This window comes from Dipodomys spectabilis, unplaced genomic scaffold (genome assembly GCF_019054845.1).
Source record: "Dipodomys spectabilis isolate Male_0828 unplaced genomic scaffold, ASM1905484v1 ptg000483l, whole genome shotgun sequence".
NCBI lineage: Eukaryota > Metazoa > Chordata > Mammalia > Rodentia > Heteromyidae > Dipodomys > Dipodomys spectabilis.
The window spans coordinates 2,315,199-2,332,513 of NW_024871160.1; the positions used below are offsets into that span (position 1 = coordinate 2,315,199).

The 17,315-nt window shown below is 35.9% G+C and overlaps 1 pseudogene; it reads right to left on the bottom strand.

Annotated features, from left to right (window-relative positions):
- Positions 1 to 11,962: 11,962 nt before the first annotated feature.
- LOC122098653 lies at positions 11,963 to 12,056 on the bottom strand (annotated as a pseudogene).
- Positions 12,057 to 17,315: the final 5,259 nt, after the last annotated feature.

Here is a 17,315-nt window from a genome sequence, read left to right on the forward strand (position 1 = left end):
GGATTCCATGAATGTCTTTAGTGATCTTCCTGCATTTTATCCCGTTCTCTCAATTCCTGCATTACTCTTTGATTAGCTTCCTCATGTTCACGCAATTCGTGTAGTACTCTTTGAGTGTTCTCAGCCTGCTCATGCCATTCCTGACTTACTCTTTGACTGATCTCAGCCTGCTCAGGCCATTCCTTTATTTCTCTTTGAATTTTATCAGCCTGCTCATGTCATTCTTGTATCAATCTTTGCGTAGCTTCCTCACACTCATGGTATTTCTTTTTTGACCTTTGTTTGGCCTCCTCTCTCCCTATCACTATCATACAGAGTCCTTTGCATGTTTTCAATCTTTTCATTTACCCTTTTTACCAGTAGTGGTTGTAGAGCTTTTTGGGAACTCTCCAATGGATTATTCATTATCTGTTCTGTCCCTGATTATCATGAGTGAAGTTGAGATATATGGACGTGCCATTTTTCTTGTGTTTTTCTGGCTTGCCCTGCCCATTTTGGATGAAAGTAACACCAGTTTTGTGCTAAAACACTATTTTAAGGCAAGCATCAACCAAATCTGTAGTTGCACAGTCAAAAGTCTGCAGATACAATCTAGTTCAACAGATATAGCTATTCAACATCAAACAACTATGTATTAATGTGCTACTAACCGCAAAGAAGAATTTGGCAAACAGAAATTATTAGGTTTAGGGAGAGATGTGGGTAAAAATAGGAATAGAGGGATGTGAAAAGGCAGAGGGAGAGTTAACTAAACTAAGTCCTAATCTCAAAGTAGGAAATAGGTTGGATAGGATGAAAGTAGAGAGAGAGAAAAAAAGAAAGAGAAAGAAAAAAAGAAGAAAAAATAGAAAAACAATAATTAAAAATGCAACACTTAAAAATTATGCAAATTTGAAAACGTAATATTCACAAAAGAACGTGGATAGAATAAGAAATGGAAGGGATAGAAAGGAGATGTGAAAAACTTAAAAATAAAAATATTATATATTTATAAAGAGGTAGTACTGCTATTAAGGAATTTAAGTCTAAGAGGTTTTAAACTGAATAATAAATTTCTGGATTGAGTTTTTACACAATTGGGGCTAAGGTGTAATAATTGGCTACGGGTATATCTGATGAGCAGAACAGCAATTATATCACGCAAAGAAGAATGAAATAGAAGATAAAGTGAAAAGAATGAGAAGGAAAGGAAAAAGGATCAAAAAGTCAGTAGAGCTAAACAAAAAAAGTTTAAAAAAAGAAAAAAAGGACACACCCATATACCCCTAAAATAAAAATTATAAGAGGAAGAAAATCAATTTAATATAAAACAAAAAAGATTAAAGTTAAAAATTAAAAATTAAAAAAAATTTAGAAAAAATTTTTTTATAAAAGGTACAAAAAAAGTATGCTTTGATTTTTTTGGGGGGGGATGGGAAGATCCTGTATCTCCCTTGTGTATGTAACCAGTCTCTTGTTGGAGTCTCTGGTCTGTTTGTGGTGTTTGATTTTCCTATAGCTTGGTTGGTTTCTTAAGTCAGTTTGTTTGAGCAGGCAGAAAAATGCTCTGCTTTACCCAGGATTTTATGTTCCCCCTCCCAAGCTAGTTCAATGGGAGGGAAATCTGCTTTGAGTATTACAAAAGAGGAAGATGGCTGTTTCCTCTAGCTGTGGCGAGGCTAGGTTCTGGGTAGAGTTGAGGCATTTCAGCAAACAGCCGCTTTTCCCTGAGGAGCTAGCTTCTGGAGCCAAGCCTGGAGCCATTCTCAGGGTTTATGTTTACTGAATTTCAATTGATTGTCAAAAAAGCTATAGGGAGGGGCAGCCTCTGGCTCTGTTTACTCAGTGAAGAAATCCACTGCTGGGGCTGGCGGAGCTTGCTTGGCCTGGGCTGGGTGACATTTCCCTGGGTGGAGCTGAACCTGGCAGGTCAGATTAGGGTCATGTGACCTGCTAAATGACTCGTGTTTTCTTCCAAGGCCTGAGTTGGGGCTAGCTGCTCTGCCAGGCGTTTGTCAGTATCAAAGATGGAGATCCCCCTAGTGGGGGGAAGGGGTGACCTTCCCTCCTATGCTCCCTGAGAAAGAGTGAGGATGTCAGGCTTCTACTCAAGCCAGAGTCAGTTCCTGGGTCATCTCTGATCAGCGACCTACAGGATGAAAATTTCTGCTCCTTGTCAGTTCTTGCTGGTGTTGAGTAGAATCTGCTTGTCCACCGCATCTGGTGCCTTCCTCCGGGACTCTCTGTTGCAGGTATGTCGGCTATGGCCACCGCTGCCACTGCTGCAGCCGAGGCTGCTGGCAAGTATTCAGATCTGTCTCCTTGCCTGGATTTTCCCTCTCTGGCCTAACTCTCTATCCTGTGATGGCACACTTGGTGTGATTTTCTGGCTTGGGACTGTTCACTAGAACACTAAAACTCCTTTCTATGCTAGAGCTTGTTTATCCTCCAGCTTCTCCTCTGCCATCTTCCAACATACTCTTTTACCTATCACTTCTGATCACTAATCCTCTCTTGAATTTTTTTAGTATCTTTGAATAAATCACATGATTTGCATATACTTATCATCTTAAGAAAAGACAATCTGCTTCTACATCTATCATTCTATGTGACAAACCCTTACTTTTTTTTCTCTGCTGAATAAATTGTCTTACAGGAAAGAGGATCTTGACAGCAAATCTGGGTGTCATTTTCATTTTTTAAATTTGAAATATAATATAAACTTTGTTGTGACTTGTCATTTTCTAAAAATGAGTGATAGTCATAAACACTAATATTTTGGTGGCTTTAAATATAGTGAGACTTGATGTGGTAGTTCTTGTGTCTAATTGACTTAACCATTAGATTATCTATGTATAAACATGTGCATTGCACTTTTTTTATTTTTATATATAAATTAGTCCCCAAGGATTGACTTTAAAATGATGTGTGGTTTCTTCCTGTTCTAAACTTTATATTTATTTCATTAAATGTACTAGAAATACATGATGTTTACTGCATCAATATAAAAGATCAGAACATATTTCTAAAGAGAATGGATTTATTGATTAAACAGAAAAGAGTAAAATAGTCAGGTTTCTTGCTTGATACTGCATGTAGCTCAAGATGAGACTCAAAGTTAAATTCATATTAATATTACTGAGATTTACATCACAATATAAGCAATATAGGTATTTTAAGGAATTGGTCATTCAAAACCCTAGATACCTAATGGATGAAGAATGCAATTGAAATTAGCAGAGGAAAACAATTCAACCTGCAGTTATTATGATTTTATAATACTAACATGAAAGAAATGGAGCTTTTGCCTTTCTGAAGAAGAAAGTTTAGCCAGTAATTTCAATGTAAGGCGTCAGTTGTAATGAGTCTAAAGTTTTTCCTCCAAGATATCCAAGAATTCTATCTTCATCCTCTGAAGAGTAAATAAGTAATTACTTTAATTAGCTTTGTTTAATATTAATTTACTTGTAGCAAACAAATAGGTTAAAATGTCTGCTATCTTTCTTTCAATGTAATAAAATAAATTTCATATTATTACTGTCTCTTCATACAAGCCTGAAATCATTATTTCAAAGTAACGCAAACAAAAAACAAAAATAACCTGATACAAACATCACAAATCCTAAATTATGTGAAACAATCAACAATATATAAAATAAATCTGACGAATAGGAAAAACAATGGCAGAATAAAAACAGGAAATTACCGTTACTTTCCCTAATAGAGATTTAGAGTCCTAGCAGGTACTCCACTTCTAAAGGGTCACACCAAGTCAGCTATAATTATATATAGATATACAATTCAAAAGAAGATTTTATACTGTCTTCACAAGAAAACAGAAATCTATGAAAAGTTACCCAGCCAGGCAGGTGACTGCTGTGACTGTGTTGGCCAATATATTCAAAAGCACAGCTGCAGTGTGGAAAATAAGGTCCATATGGGAAAAAGCAGGAACAGAAGTATACATTGGAGACAGCCACATCCATAATCAGAGACAATTCAAGATACCACTGGACAGCCCGAACTGTCACTGTAACCACATGTATTAACATCACAACATCTCATAAGGTTTAGGAAAATTATACTAAGAGAAAAGAGAAAGGAATGCACACTCAGAGCAATATGGTTTCATAAATTTATTCATTTATGGTAGGTAGAAGGTGCCTACAAATCTACAAGTGCAAGACAGAATCTACATCTTCCCAGATAGAATGGCCATTATCAAGAAAACTGACAATAGCGAATGCTGTCAGGGATGTAGCCAAATGGGAAATCTATTACACTGTTGGAGGGAAATTAAACTTGTTCAACCACTCAGGAATGCTGTATGGACTTTTCTCAAAAGACTAAACATAGATTTCCCTTATGTCCTCATAATTCCTGTCACGGAAAGTAATCCAATAAATAATAAACAAGCTCACATGAAAGCTACCAGTATAACAATGTTCAGGGTCCAGGCCCAGAGTTCAAGGACTGGAAAAAAAGTTACCACTGCTGGTATTTGTTTCCCCAACTATGAACCTTTTGACATAAGATACCAAATCATTGTATTCGCAGCAGCTAGGATAGGACTTGAAAGTAGTGGGTGATGAACGGGCTTCTTTGTTGAATGCTAGGCAAAGCTGTAGGCAGTCCAAAATAAGATTTTTGTTGTTGTTGTTGTTGTTGGTCAAGGGGCTTGAAGTCTATGCTTAGCCACTGTCTCTGAGCTCTTCAACTCAAGGTGAGTGCTCTACTTCTTGAACTACAGTACCACTTCTGGTTTTCCGGTGGTTAATTGGAGATGAGTCTCCGGGACTTTCCTGCCCAGGCTGGCTTTGAACAGCAGTCCTCAGATCTCGGCTTCCTGAGTAGCTCGGATTACAGCTGTGAGCCACTGGCACCAGTCTAAAAATGGGGGAATTTTATAAAAAAAAAAATCCACCTCTTCGCTTGTGTCTAAACCTCAGATATCGCTATTAGAACACTTCATTCTTGACTCATTTCATCAGACATTTGTAAACTTTCTTTCATGTGGGAATACTGCAGTCAATATCAACTCATTTCAGGGACTGGATCAATTATATAGTAATTGCTAGCCCCTAAATCAAGAACATTTACATCAAAACAAATGAAAACCTCATTTGGAATAATTGCTTTCTCCTTTTATTACAAATCTGTCCTTTATTACTTCCTAATGTGATATTGGACCTCCTAACAGAGTGATATTTTCTTTCTCTTCAGCAATTGGCCTTCTTCCACATGTGGTCAAATATTTAAGAATTCAAAGATTTCCATTGACAATTCATTAAGCTGCTGTCTAAGAAAAAGTGCATTTCTGGAATGTGGTCTGCTATCTTGTTCTTACATGCACAGGACTTCTATGATTTATTTGTTCTACAAGGAATACTATTTTCCAATCTTTGTGTGACCAATTTTAATCTCTGTGATCAGTCTTTATGACCCTCTCTCTGGAGTCTCATTTCAGTCTGCCTCATCAAAAATATCTTATTTATCACCTAAATTACTCTCAACTTCTGTTTTTCGCCTGATTTCATGCAGGCTGTGATAGCAGCCTTGACTGGCAGTGCTTACCGGAGTTTTTTGTTTGTTTGTTTGATTTTTAGAGGTCTAGGATTACTCTTCGATGTATTAGCTTCTCTGGTCCCCAATGATCTGCTGACAATATTCCTCTTTTAATTGTCTCAAAATGAGGCAATCTGGCATCCTTGGAAATCCAGGAATAATCCTCTGTAACCACTTACAGAAATGGTCTATCAAGATGGCTTCTCAAGGTTGACTGTGAAAAATGTTCATTTCTAACTCACCTCCATAAAACAGATCACATCCTTGGGAGCAAAATTTTGGAAAGAAGCTTCCCCTTCCTTCCTTCTCTTATGAAAGATCAAACCGTAATATTCTGCAGTTGTGGACAGCCTGGAATACATTTTCCTAAGAATATTCTGTAGTGTATAAGAGGACTAACTATTAAAATAAAGGTGAAAGTACTTGTCTACTACAGACTGATTTATCTTGCTTATATCTGTTGTTGTTTTCATTGCTTCAAACACATGGGTAATTTATATTGGGATTAGACAAGTTTCATAGGATTAATGGAATAAATATTCAGTTTAGTTTCATATATCCAATATAATACACTTAACCCCTTATGCAAAATTAAATGCAACTGTCAAGAATATAAAATAAGCCTCAATATGTATAATCTGGCACACATACACTATCATCTACTCAGAAATTCAGTCTCTCTATAAGTATTTATTTGGTACAAAATAATAAAAATTTAATTAAAGAATATGACTTTTATGTATCATCTGAAATACTCCTCATGTATATAATAGTATATAATTTTATAGATGCCACCTAGACAGGTAACATGCATGTAGAAATCAAATTTCTAGAATTTAAGCTTGATGAGATGAGTCATACCCTCATGTAGTGTGGTGCAAATTTTACCATAGTGATGAATCCTTCCAGCTCATACCAAGAATCATGTGCAATAATGTATTATTTGATGTTAAGATGAGTGTTAAGTGTAAAATACACGTTGCTTTAATACATTAATTCACAGACATGAAACAATAATGATATATCATTTGTTTAAATTCTAATGCTTCTCAATTTTACAATTCATGAAATATATCATTAAAATTAGTTTCACTTTCTTCTTTTCTATAGCTACTAAAATTATATATTAAACATTCAATATTAAGAATTCAATAATAAGTATCCTATTATTAAAATTATACACTATTAAACTGTGATTTGAAGTATAGTTCTAACAAATTTTGATATAAAAATATTTAATAGAATTGTGGGTAATTCTTTTTAAACCTACCTGCTTTATTTGTTTCCTAGTTGTGTCATCTGTTATTCTTGGTCCAAGTCATCTCTCCACCTTAATTGTTTAGTTTTCTATTTTTTCTCAATTGGTTTACTGATTGTGCATTTTGTTTTCCCTTTTCAGTGACTGACATGAGGCTGAAAAATCTCTATGGTAGTTTATTACTTCCTATGTTATAGTAAAATTCCTGTCTTTGAGTTCATTTCACTTGGAATCACCTTATATGGTCATATGTACATAGCAATTGAGCTATTCTGTTCATCTACTAAGATTATCCTTGATGTACACAATAATGCTCCCCTATTACCCAGTAATCACACTTCTGGGCATTTACTCAAGTGACCACAAATAAGGCCACACTAAAGTTACCAGCACAATTATGTTTATCACTGTGTTATTTACCATAGCTAAGATGGAATCAATCAATTTGCCCCTCAGTAGATGAATGGCTCAAGAAAATGTAACACACACACACATAGATGGAATCAACCCAGTTGCCCCTCAGTAGATGAATGGCTCATGAAAATGTAACACACACACATGCACCCATACATACACATGGAATACTATGCTTCCATCAGAAATAATGATACCACAGCATTTGTAAGATAATGGAAGATCTTGGAAAAATCACATTAAGTGAAGTAAGCCAGACTTAAAGAGACATAAGTCCCATGGGTTCCCTTATTTTTAAATAATTAGTTCATATCAAGGATAATCTCATGTATTTTAATTTGACATTTTTTTATGTTGAGCATACATCATTGCTATATTTTTGTTATTGTTTCTGAAAACAGGCAGGTATATTTAAAGAATTATGTTCATCTGATCCATTACTGAAGGAAGAAAAACTAAAAGAGCAACCTAAAATAAAGAACAATTCCTATTTATTTAGCTTCATTCCTATGTAAGTCCAGTCTTGTCCCCTGTATGCTCATGTTGTACATTACAACTCTATACTTGGTCATCCTATATATCTACTATCATCTATATTGTGACCTAAATGTCCCAGCAATTGCAGTTTGCTTTACTTTTTGAAAAATTTCTCTGTTGTTTAGGTTGTGTGTGTGTGTGTGTGTGTGTGGTTTTATAAAGATCAGAAAACAACATTTTTCTTCAGGTCATTGTAAGTTGTGGATAATGGGAGAAGTCTCTTGCTAATTTAAGGATGAAACAGAAAACTATATTTGTGCATGCACCAAAGTTGCTTTATTAATCTGTAGTTGAACACTTACCTTCGATTTATATCTTGCCTGTTGTGAATAATATGAATAACAATGAACTACAGATATATTTATGAGTTACCCAGAAAGAAATAATCATGTTATTGGTGGGGCAGATGGTATTTCAACTTTGCATTTCTTTAGAAAAATGTATACTACTTTCTACAACGAGAATACTACCCTGTATTTTGACAAAGAGTGTAGAAAAGTTCCTTTTCTCCACACTCTCACCAACTTTATTACATTTTGAGGTTTTTAAAAGAACATATTTTTACTATGTGGAATACCCCAGATTGGCCTTAGACTCAAATCCTCTTACTCCAACCTCCCAAATGCTTGGAATTACAAGCCTTTACCACCACACCAAGTTCCTTTGATTTTTTTTGATAAGAATTATAATAGTTATGAAGTAGTATCATACTAATTTTGAATTGCATTTGTCTAATGACTTCTGTTCAGAAAGCATTAAGCTAGTATAGAAGTGTTATTAAACACAACTTTTTAAACCCACTGGTGATTTTCAGGGCTATTTGGAAAACATGTCTATTTAGAACTTTTGTCCATTTTTAATCAAATTCCTTGTTAATCTCATCAGTAATCTCTATATAGAAAATCAATAATTAATTCAAGGTAGTAGAAAGACAAAATGAGCAACTCCTAATATTTTTCAATATTTAATAACATGACATTGCTTAAATCATTTTGTGTTTATGCTTGAGACTATATAACTCAATTTAGTTAGACCTTTTATAAGGCTATATATATATTATTTATTTTATGCTGATTGCTCTTTCCAAAGCCTGCGTGTCTAATTTTCCTGGTCTCATGTAATTCAGATTTCAAACTGAAGAATAAATTGAAGGAAGCAACCAAAATATACAGTTTCCCTTATCTGATGATGCCTCTACTAGAATGAGGAAAGAGTTCATCCTGCTAAGGACCGATAGAATATCAAAAAGAGAATTCATTCTTCTAGGTCTTCCCTATCTTTGCAATTTAACTTAAATGATGTAAAACACAATATACTGCTCAGTTACTTTTATGTTTTATCAGTTTTGCACATTTTCATATGGACTTCACCTCAGTCTACAACATTCCTTCATTATTCTGTCCTTGATATTTTTACACTATCAAGACATAAGATAACCAGTTTGATTTACAGCATGAGAAGTTATCCACCTGGCTTCTTTGGAAGCAAACATAGTCAATGGATAACATTATTTCTGGTTTCTCATTACATGTAATGATTTCTGTAATATATATCACATTCTGTTTAGTATTACAAAACAACTGTTAGCCGGCGCTTGTGGCTCATACCTATAATCCTAGCTACTGAGGAGGCTGAAATTTGAGGATTGCAGTTCAAAGCCAGCCTGGGCATGAAAGCCTGTGAGACTCTTATCTCCAAAAAAAAAAAAAAAAAAAAAAACACTAGAAAACTGGAAATGGTGCTGTGGCTCAAGTGGTAGAGTGCTAGCCTTGAAGTGAAGAGCTGAGGGACAGTGCCCAAGCCCAGACTTCAAGCCCCACAACCAACAACAACAACAAAAATTCTGCTGGCTAAGCTGAAACCTCATTCATAGAAGTTTATGTTAATTATTTCACCAGTTTTATGTCTCTTAGTTTTTAAGAAAATGTTTACTATAATGCTAATGTTATTCCCATTTTAGTGTTGAGAAAATTGTAATTAAAGGAACTAAGTGGATGGCCTAAAAACACACAGGAGGGAGGAAATGAGTCAACGTTTCCACAAACCTTTCAGCAATACAAAAATGGTAGGTAAAATCTCTCCATTCTCTTATACTCTCAATTCAATATTCATATTGTCCAATAACTAATAGCATAACAATTATTGCCCATGGTGTGGGGAAATCTGTGTGGAACACAGGTAGCAAAGATGGCCCTGAGAGGAAGTTGAGTGGGCAGAGCTGGATTTGTTTAGGTTCAGTGTGTAAACAACTCATGGAAGCTTAGGTGCATGATAAGGTATGGCCTTTCAGTGATTGGTTGGTTCCATTTCCTCCCCTCCCACACAGTGTTTTGCTTTAAAAAGGGGATGCTCCCTGTTAATAAAGGAGTTCCTGCTTGGTTTGACTCCCCCGCTGCGTCTGATTGTCTCCTGGGATAAGGGAGGCTGGGAAAGGGGCAAGCAGCAGCACTTTGCACTTACCTTTCCTAGGACCCCGTCCATCCAAAGACGGACGAAGACCCAACACATGGTAATTGCTTTCTACCACATTTTGTCTTCAACACAGACTGTATTGGTGACATTGTGTTATCATGCACAGACTGAGATTATAAATTGAGGTCCAAAGAGAGCCCAATTTTTTCTGTCCCACAGTTCTAGTATCCTTTTAAAAAAGTACTTAAACTTTTAAATATCATCACTTCCTGTCTTGTAAGAATCCGAAAACGAAATAAATTCACATATAATCACTCCAAAATGCTTTAAAAGTAGGAAATGATAAAAGCGGACTCCGTGAAGTAGTTTCTTCTACTTTAAAAATTATTCTTAAAGCCTTGTTCTGGTTGGTCACACCTGTAATCCTGCCCACTCGGCATATCTACTGAGGAGCTTGAGATCTTTGGATAAGTGTTGGAAACCAATCAGGGCAAAAAATAATTCATAAAATTATTTTTTAAAATATAAATGAACTAGAAAAGGGCTAGGAATGGAGATGTAGCTCTTATACTAGCTCACCAATCTAGAGAAGAAAGGCCTAGCGAGACCTTGAAGCCCTGAGTTCAAACTGAGCACTCCAACAAACAGGCATGCACATGCACTCCCGTGCACGTGTGCACACACACACACATACTTATTCAAAATATCTTCAGGTCAGTGATTTGTATTAATTTCTTTGTTAACATTATTATATGGGTAAAATAATAGAAATAAACTATTCTATCTCAGAACAGTTTTAAACGTTTTTTATTGTAAAATACTTTACAGAGGGTTTACAGTTACATGAGCTAGGTAATGAGTACATTTCTTATCAAAAATTGTTAGCTCCTCTTTGTTTTTCCCCCACCATCCCTTCCCTTCTACTTCCACAAGTACACTCCTCACGTCCCCCACCCCTCTACCCTAACCCCGTCTAAATTGTAAAGTTCGTTTTTCAACATAGTGCCTTGTGCATGTCATTGTTACAATGTGTCAACGTGAATCTCTATTTAAGCATTTTGTTTTTTTCCCTTTCCCTCCCCAAATTAGAGAAGGGTATATACAAGATGCAGGCGCAACAACATCAAATACTGTGAAAACAGGGGTTATGCTGTGTGGGAGGACCATATAAAAAAACAAAAAAAAATAACATCATACATTATAAATGCATTAAAAACAACAGCAAGAAAAAAAACACTTGTGTTCCTATCTTGAGGTTCATTTAGCTTAACATCACCTTATCTACTCATATGCATATAGCTTTTGACCATTTCTGCTTATCACAGACATAGATTTACTTATTGCAAATAAGGGATACCATGGACCTATGTTTCTTTGGACGTGGCTTACTTCAGTTCATATAATTTTTTCTAAGTTTTTCCATTTCATAACAAATTGGGTGATGTCATTCATTCTGATGGACGATAGAATTCACACACACACACACACACACACACACACACAGACAACGTTTTCTTGATATATTCATCTACTTAGGAGCATCAGGGTTGGTTATATATCTTACCTATGGTAAATAATGCTGCAATAAACATAGTTGTGCTGGTAGTTTTAGTATGGTTTTGTTTGTAATCATTTGGGTGAATGCCCAAAAGTGGGATTTCTGGGTCATAGGGGAGCTGTATTTGGAATCTTTTGAGAAACTTCCATACTGCTTTCCAAGTGGTTGAACAAGTTTACACTCCCACCAAGAATGCAGTAGGGTTCCCTTCTGGCCACAATCCCTCTAGCATTTGTTGTAAAAATTTGGAACGCTTCACGAATTTGCATGTCATCCTTGCGCAGGGGCCATGCTGTTCTTCTCAACAGAGAAACTGCAGATTTAAACAACTGCATAGATCAATAGGATTTAACAGACACCTGCTGCATATTTCACCCAGCACCATCAGAATATACTTTTTCTCAGCAGCACATGGAACATATTCCAAAATAGACCACATTTTAGGCCACAAAGCAAACTTGTCCAAATTCTGAAAAATTGAACTTATACCTTGCATTCTCTCAGACCACAAGGGAATAAAATTAGAACTCAACACCAAAAGCCACCTAAGAAAGTCTGGTAACATATGGAGGCTGAAAAAGACACTGCTGAATCACAAGTGGGTCAAAGAAAAGATTAGAAAGGAAATTCAAATGTTCATGATATTCCACAAACATGAACACACAAATTACCAGCTCCTCTGGGACACAGCAAAGGCAGTACGCAAGGGCAAGTTTATAGCTTTGAGTTCCTACATCAACATATTGGAGAGACCTGAAACCAACAATTTAATGAGACAACTGAGCATCCTTTAAAAAGAGCTGCAAGATAAACCCCAATCCAGTAGACAAAAAGAAATAGTTAAAATTAAATCAGAATTAAATGAATTAGACTCCACAAAAAAAATACAAAAAAATCAACAAAACAGAGTTGCTTCTTCGAAAAAATTAACAAAATTGACAGACCCTTAGCAAATCTTATCAGAAAAAGAAGAGAACACACCCAAATAAATAAACTCAGAGATGCGAATGGAAATATCACCACAGAAACAACCAAGATTCAAAATATTATAAGGGAATACTTCTCAAAACTATATGCTAATAAGTTTGAAAAGGTGGCAGAAATATTGACAGGCCCAAACTAAACCAAGATGAGTTAAACCATCTTAACAGGCCCATATCAAGCATTGAAATACAGCAATAAGAGACCTCCCATCTAAGAAAAGCCCACGACCAGAGGGTTTTACAGCAGAATTCAACAAGCCCTTCAAAGCAGAGCTCACACCAATACTCCTCCAACTTTTCAATGAAATTGAAAGAGAAAGTTCACTACCGAACACATTCTATGAAACCATCATAACCCTCATCCCAAAACCAGTCAGGGGCTCATCAAAGAAAAAGAACTATACACCCATTTCTTTGATGAACATTGATGCAAAACTTCTCAACAAAATTTTGGCAAATTGAGTTCAACAATTCATCGAATCAAACAGGATTCATTTCAGGGATGCAAAACTGGTTCAATATAAACAAATCAATTAATATAATTCATCACATCAGCAAGAGCAAGGATAAGAACCACATGGTTGTCTCAATAGATTCAGAAAAAGCATTTGACAAGATCCAACAGCCCTTTATGATGAAGGTTCTGGAAAAATTAGGAATCCATGGAATATTCCTCAATACAATAAAGGCTGTATATAACAAACTTACAGCCAGTATTATACTCAATGGTGAAAAACTAAAGCCATTTCGTTTTAAGTCAGGACCAAGACACGGAATGTCCACTGTCTCCACTTCTCTTCAATCTAGGATTAGAATGCCTAGCTACAGTGATAACAAAGAAGCAAACATACAGGGAATCCAACTAGGGAAAGAAGGAGTAAAACTCTCCCTCTTTGCAGATGACATGGTCTTGTATTTAAAGAATCCCAGAGATTGCACTCCCAAATTACTCAAGTTGATTCAAAACTTTGGCAAACTAGCACGGTACAAAAGTAACCCTCAAAACTCCATGGCTTTTCTGTATGCCAACAATGAGAAAAGTGTGGCTGAAATTAGGAAAGCAACACCATTCGTAATAACCCCACAAATAATAAAGTACCTAGGAATTAACATAACCAAAGAAGTGAAGGACCTTTATGCTGAAAACTTTAAAAGCTTGAAAAAGGAAATCAAAACAGAACTTAGAAAGTGGCAAAATCTCCCATGCTCCTGTATTAGGTAGATCAATATCGTGAAAATGGGAATAATTCCCAAGGCTATCTACAAATTCAATGTGATACCTATCAATATTCCAACCTCATTCTTCAAAGAAATTGAAGTGGCTATCCAAAAATCCATAAGGAACAATAAAAGACACCAAATAGCAAAAACGATGCTCAACAGAAAGAACAGTGCTGGGGGAATATCAATACCGAATTTCAAACTCAACTACAAAGCCATAGTGATCAAAAGAGCTTGGTACCTGCAAAGAATAGACCTTAGGACCAATGGAATAGAATAGAAAACCCAGAAATGAACCTACAGACCAATAGTCATCTAATCTTTGATAAGGGAGCTAAAAAAATAGAATGGAAGAAAGAGAGCCTCTTCAGTAAATGGCAAAGTTGGTTAACTCCTTGTAGAACACTAAATCGAGAACCTTATATATCACCCTGCACCGGAATCAACTCCAAATGGATCAAAGACCTCGGAGTGAAAGCACACACTCTGAAAACGGTACATGATGGAATAGAAGAAACCATAGGTCTCTTTGGCACAGGCCGAAATTTTCTTAATAGAGACCCAGAAACACAACACATCAAAGAAGGGTTGGACAAATAGGATTGCATGAAATTAAAGAGCTTCTGTATTGCAAAGGACATAGCTAGCAAGATCAATAGAAAGTCCACAGATTGGGAGAAGATCTTCGCTAGTCATAAAATGGACAAAGGTTTCATATCTAAATTATACCTGGAATTCAAAAAATTAAATCCCCCAACAACAAATCTTCAAAGAAACAACTGCCCAGTAAATAAGTGGGCTAGAGACTTAAGGAGAAACTTCTCTGAAGGGGAAAGAAGGATGGCCAATAGACACATGAAGAAATTCTCAACCTCCCTAGCATAAAAGTAATGCAAATCAAAACACCATTGGGATACCAGCTCACTCCAGTTAGAATGGCTAAATTCAAGAACTCTAATTAAACAACAGATGCTGGAGTGGATGTGGGCAGAAGGGAACCTTACTGCATTGTTGGTGGGAGTATAAACTTGTTCAACCACTTTGGAAAGCAGTATGGAGGTTCCTCAAAAGACTCCACATAGAGCTCCCCTATGATCCAGCAATCCCACTTTTGGGCATTTACCCAAATGTTTAGAAACAATACCACACTAAAGCTACCAGCACAACTATGTTTATTGCAACATTATTTACCATAGCTAAGATATGGAACCAACCCAGATGCCCCTCAGTAAATGAATGGATCAAGAAAATGTGGTATGTATACCCAATGGAATTCTATGCCTCTATCAGAAAGAATAACATTGCCCAATTTGTTAGGAAATGAAAAGGCTTGGAAAAAATTATATTAAGTGAACTAAGCCAGGCCCAAAGAAACATAGGTCCCATGGTTTCCCTTATATGCAATATCTAGTATATGTCTGAGTCAAGAAGAAAAGTTCAGATAATTTGATGTTAGGGAAATGAACCCTAAGATATGTATTGAAATGTTTTCTTTTCTTTCATGCGATTGTTTCTAACACATTGATAAGATTATTTCTTTGTTGCTATGTATGTCCCTCTCCCACAGTATAACCCCTGCTTTCACTGTATTTGATGTCAGTATAATTTGTGGAGGGGAAGGGGAAAAACAAATTGTTTAAATATGGATACAAGTTAGACCCATTGCAACAATGAGATGTACAAGTCATTATGTCGAAAACGAACCTTTACAACTTTGTTGCAGGGGGAGGGGGACCAGGGAGTATTGTGGGAGGAGGCGAAGGAAGGATGGGAAGAAATGTAAAGGGGAAATAAATGAGGAGGCTACAAAGCTTGATAAGAAATGTACTCATTATCTTGCCCATGTAATTGTCACCCCTCTGTACAGTATTTTCACAACAACAACAAAAAATATATCACATTAAAAAAATGTACTCATTGGTGCTGGGATGGTGGCTCAGAGGTAGAGCACTTGCCGTGCATACATGAGGCCCTGGGTTCAATTCCTCAGCACCACATATGCAAAAAGAAAAAAAGCTGGAAATGGGGCTGGGGCTCAAGTGCTAGAGCGTTAGCCTTGAGCTGAAGAGCTGAGGAACAGCACCCAGGCCCAGAGTTCAGGTCCCCCGACCGTACAGGCTCCCCCCAAAAAGATATGTACTCATTATCTCGGCCATGTAATTGTAACCCTTTTGTACAGTATTTTCACACAAAAAAAGATGTAACTTATTCAGTTCGGAATATAGTGAACGAGGAGATGAAGAGAAATAGTTTGGAGTAAATATGTTCAAATACTTTATAGCTTAGTATCATCACATAATAAATTTAAGTATAAAAATAGGGTAATGAAATTAATAAAAGGAATAAAATTTAACAAGCTACACTAAGTGGACATATGTGCATAACACAATTAAAAATACTTTGTAAAATTAAAATTTCTAATAAAAAGACAAAAATTCATTCCAGTTGTTATAGATTCATATGTTAATATCTTTTTTCAGTTAATTACTTGACGAAGTAAAAGGAGAAATATATTTTGCTCCTTTAGAAAGACAATCTTGTTCAATTAGAATTAAAGTATTCTGGATCAAGAAGATGTGGTATATATACACAATGGAATTCTATGCCTCCATCAGAAAGAATGACATTTCCCCATTTGTTAGGAAATGGAAAGGCTTGGAAAAAATTATATTAAGTGAAGTAAGCCAGGCCCAAAGAAACACAGGTCCCATGGTTTCCCTTATTTGCAATATCTAGTATAGGTATGAGTCAAGCGGAAAAAGTCAGATAATGTGATGTTAGGAAAACGAAACCTCAAATATGTATTTTAATGTTTTTGTTTCTTTCATGCATGTGTTTCTAACGCATTTATAAGATTATTTCTTTGTTGCTTTGTATGTCCCTCCCCCACAGTGTAACCCCCGCTTTCACTATATTTGATGTCAGTATAACCTGTGGAGGAGATGGGGACAAACAAGTCGTTTAAGGATTCAGGTGGACCTGTTGCAACAATGAGAAGTACAAAATGTCATGTCAAAACCAGCTTTACAATGTCGGTGGGGGGGGGGGGGTGGAGGGGTATGATTGGGTGGGAGGGAGGATGGAGGCTGGGAAGGGAGGTGAAGGGTAAACAAAGGAGGAGGCTGCAATGCTTGGTAAGAAATGTATGCATTATCCTGCCCATGTAATTGTAACCCCTCTGTACAGTATTTTCTCAAATAAAATAAAATAAAAATTAAAAAAAAAAAAAGAATTAAAGTATTCTAGTTAATTACTGTAAATTTGAAATTGTTCAGTCAACGTAATTATTATATTAGAATATTTTCAATGTATTCTTCAAAATATTATCTCTATTGGTATATACTTTTGCTATTTATTTAATATGTTTTCTTACTTAATTGCTATAAGC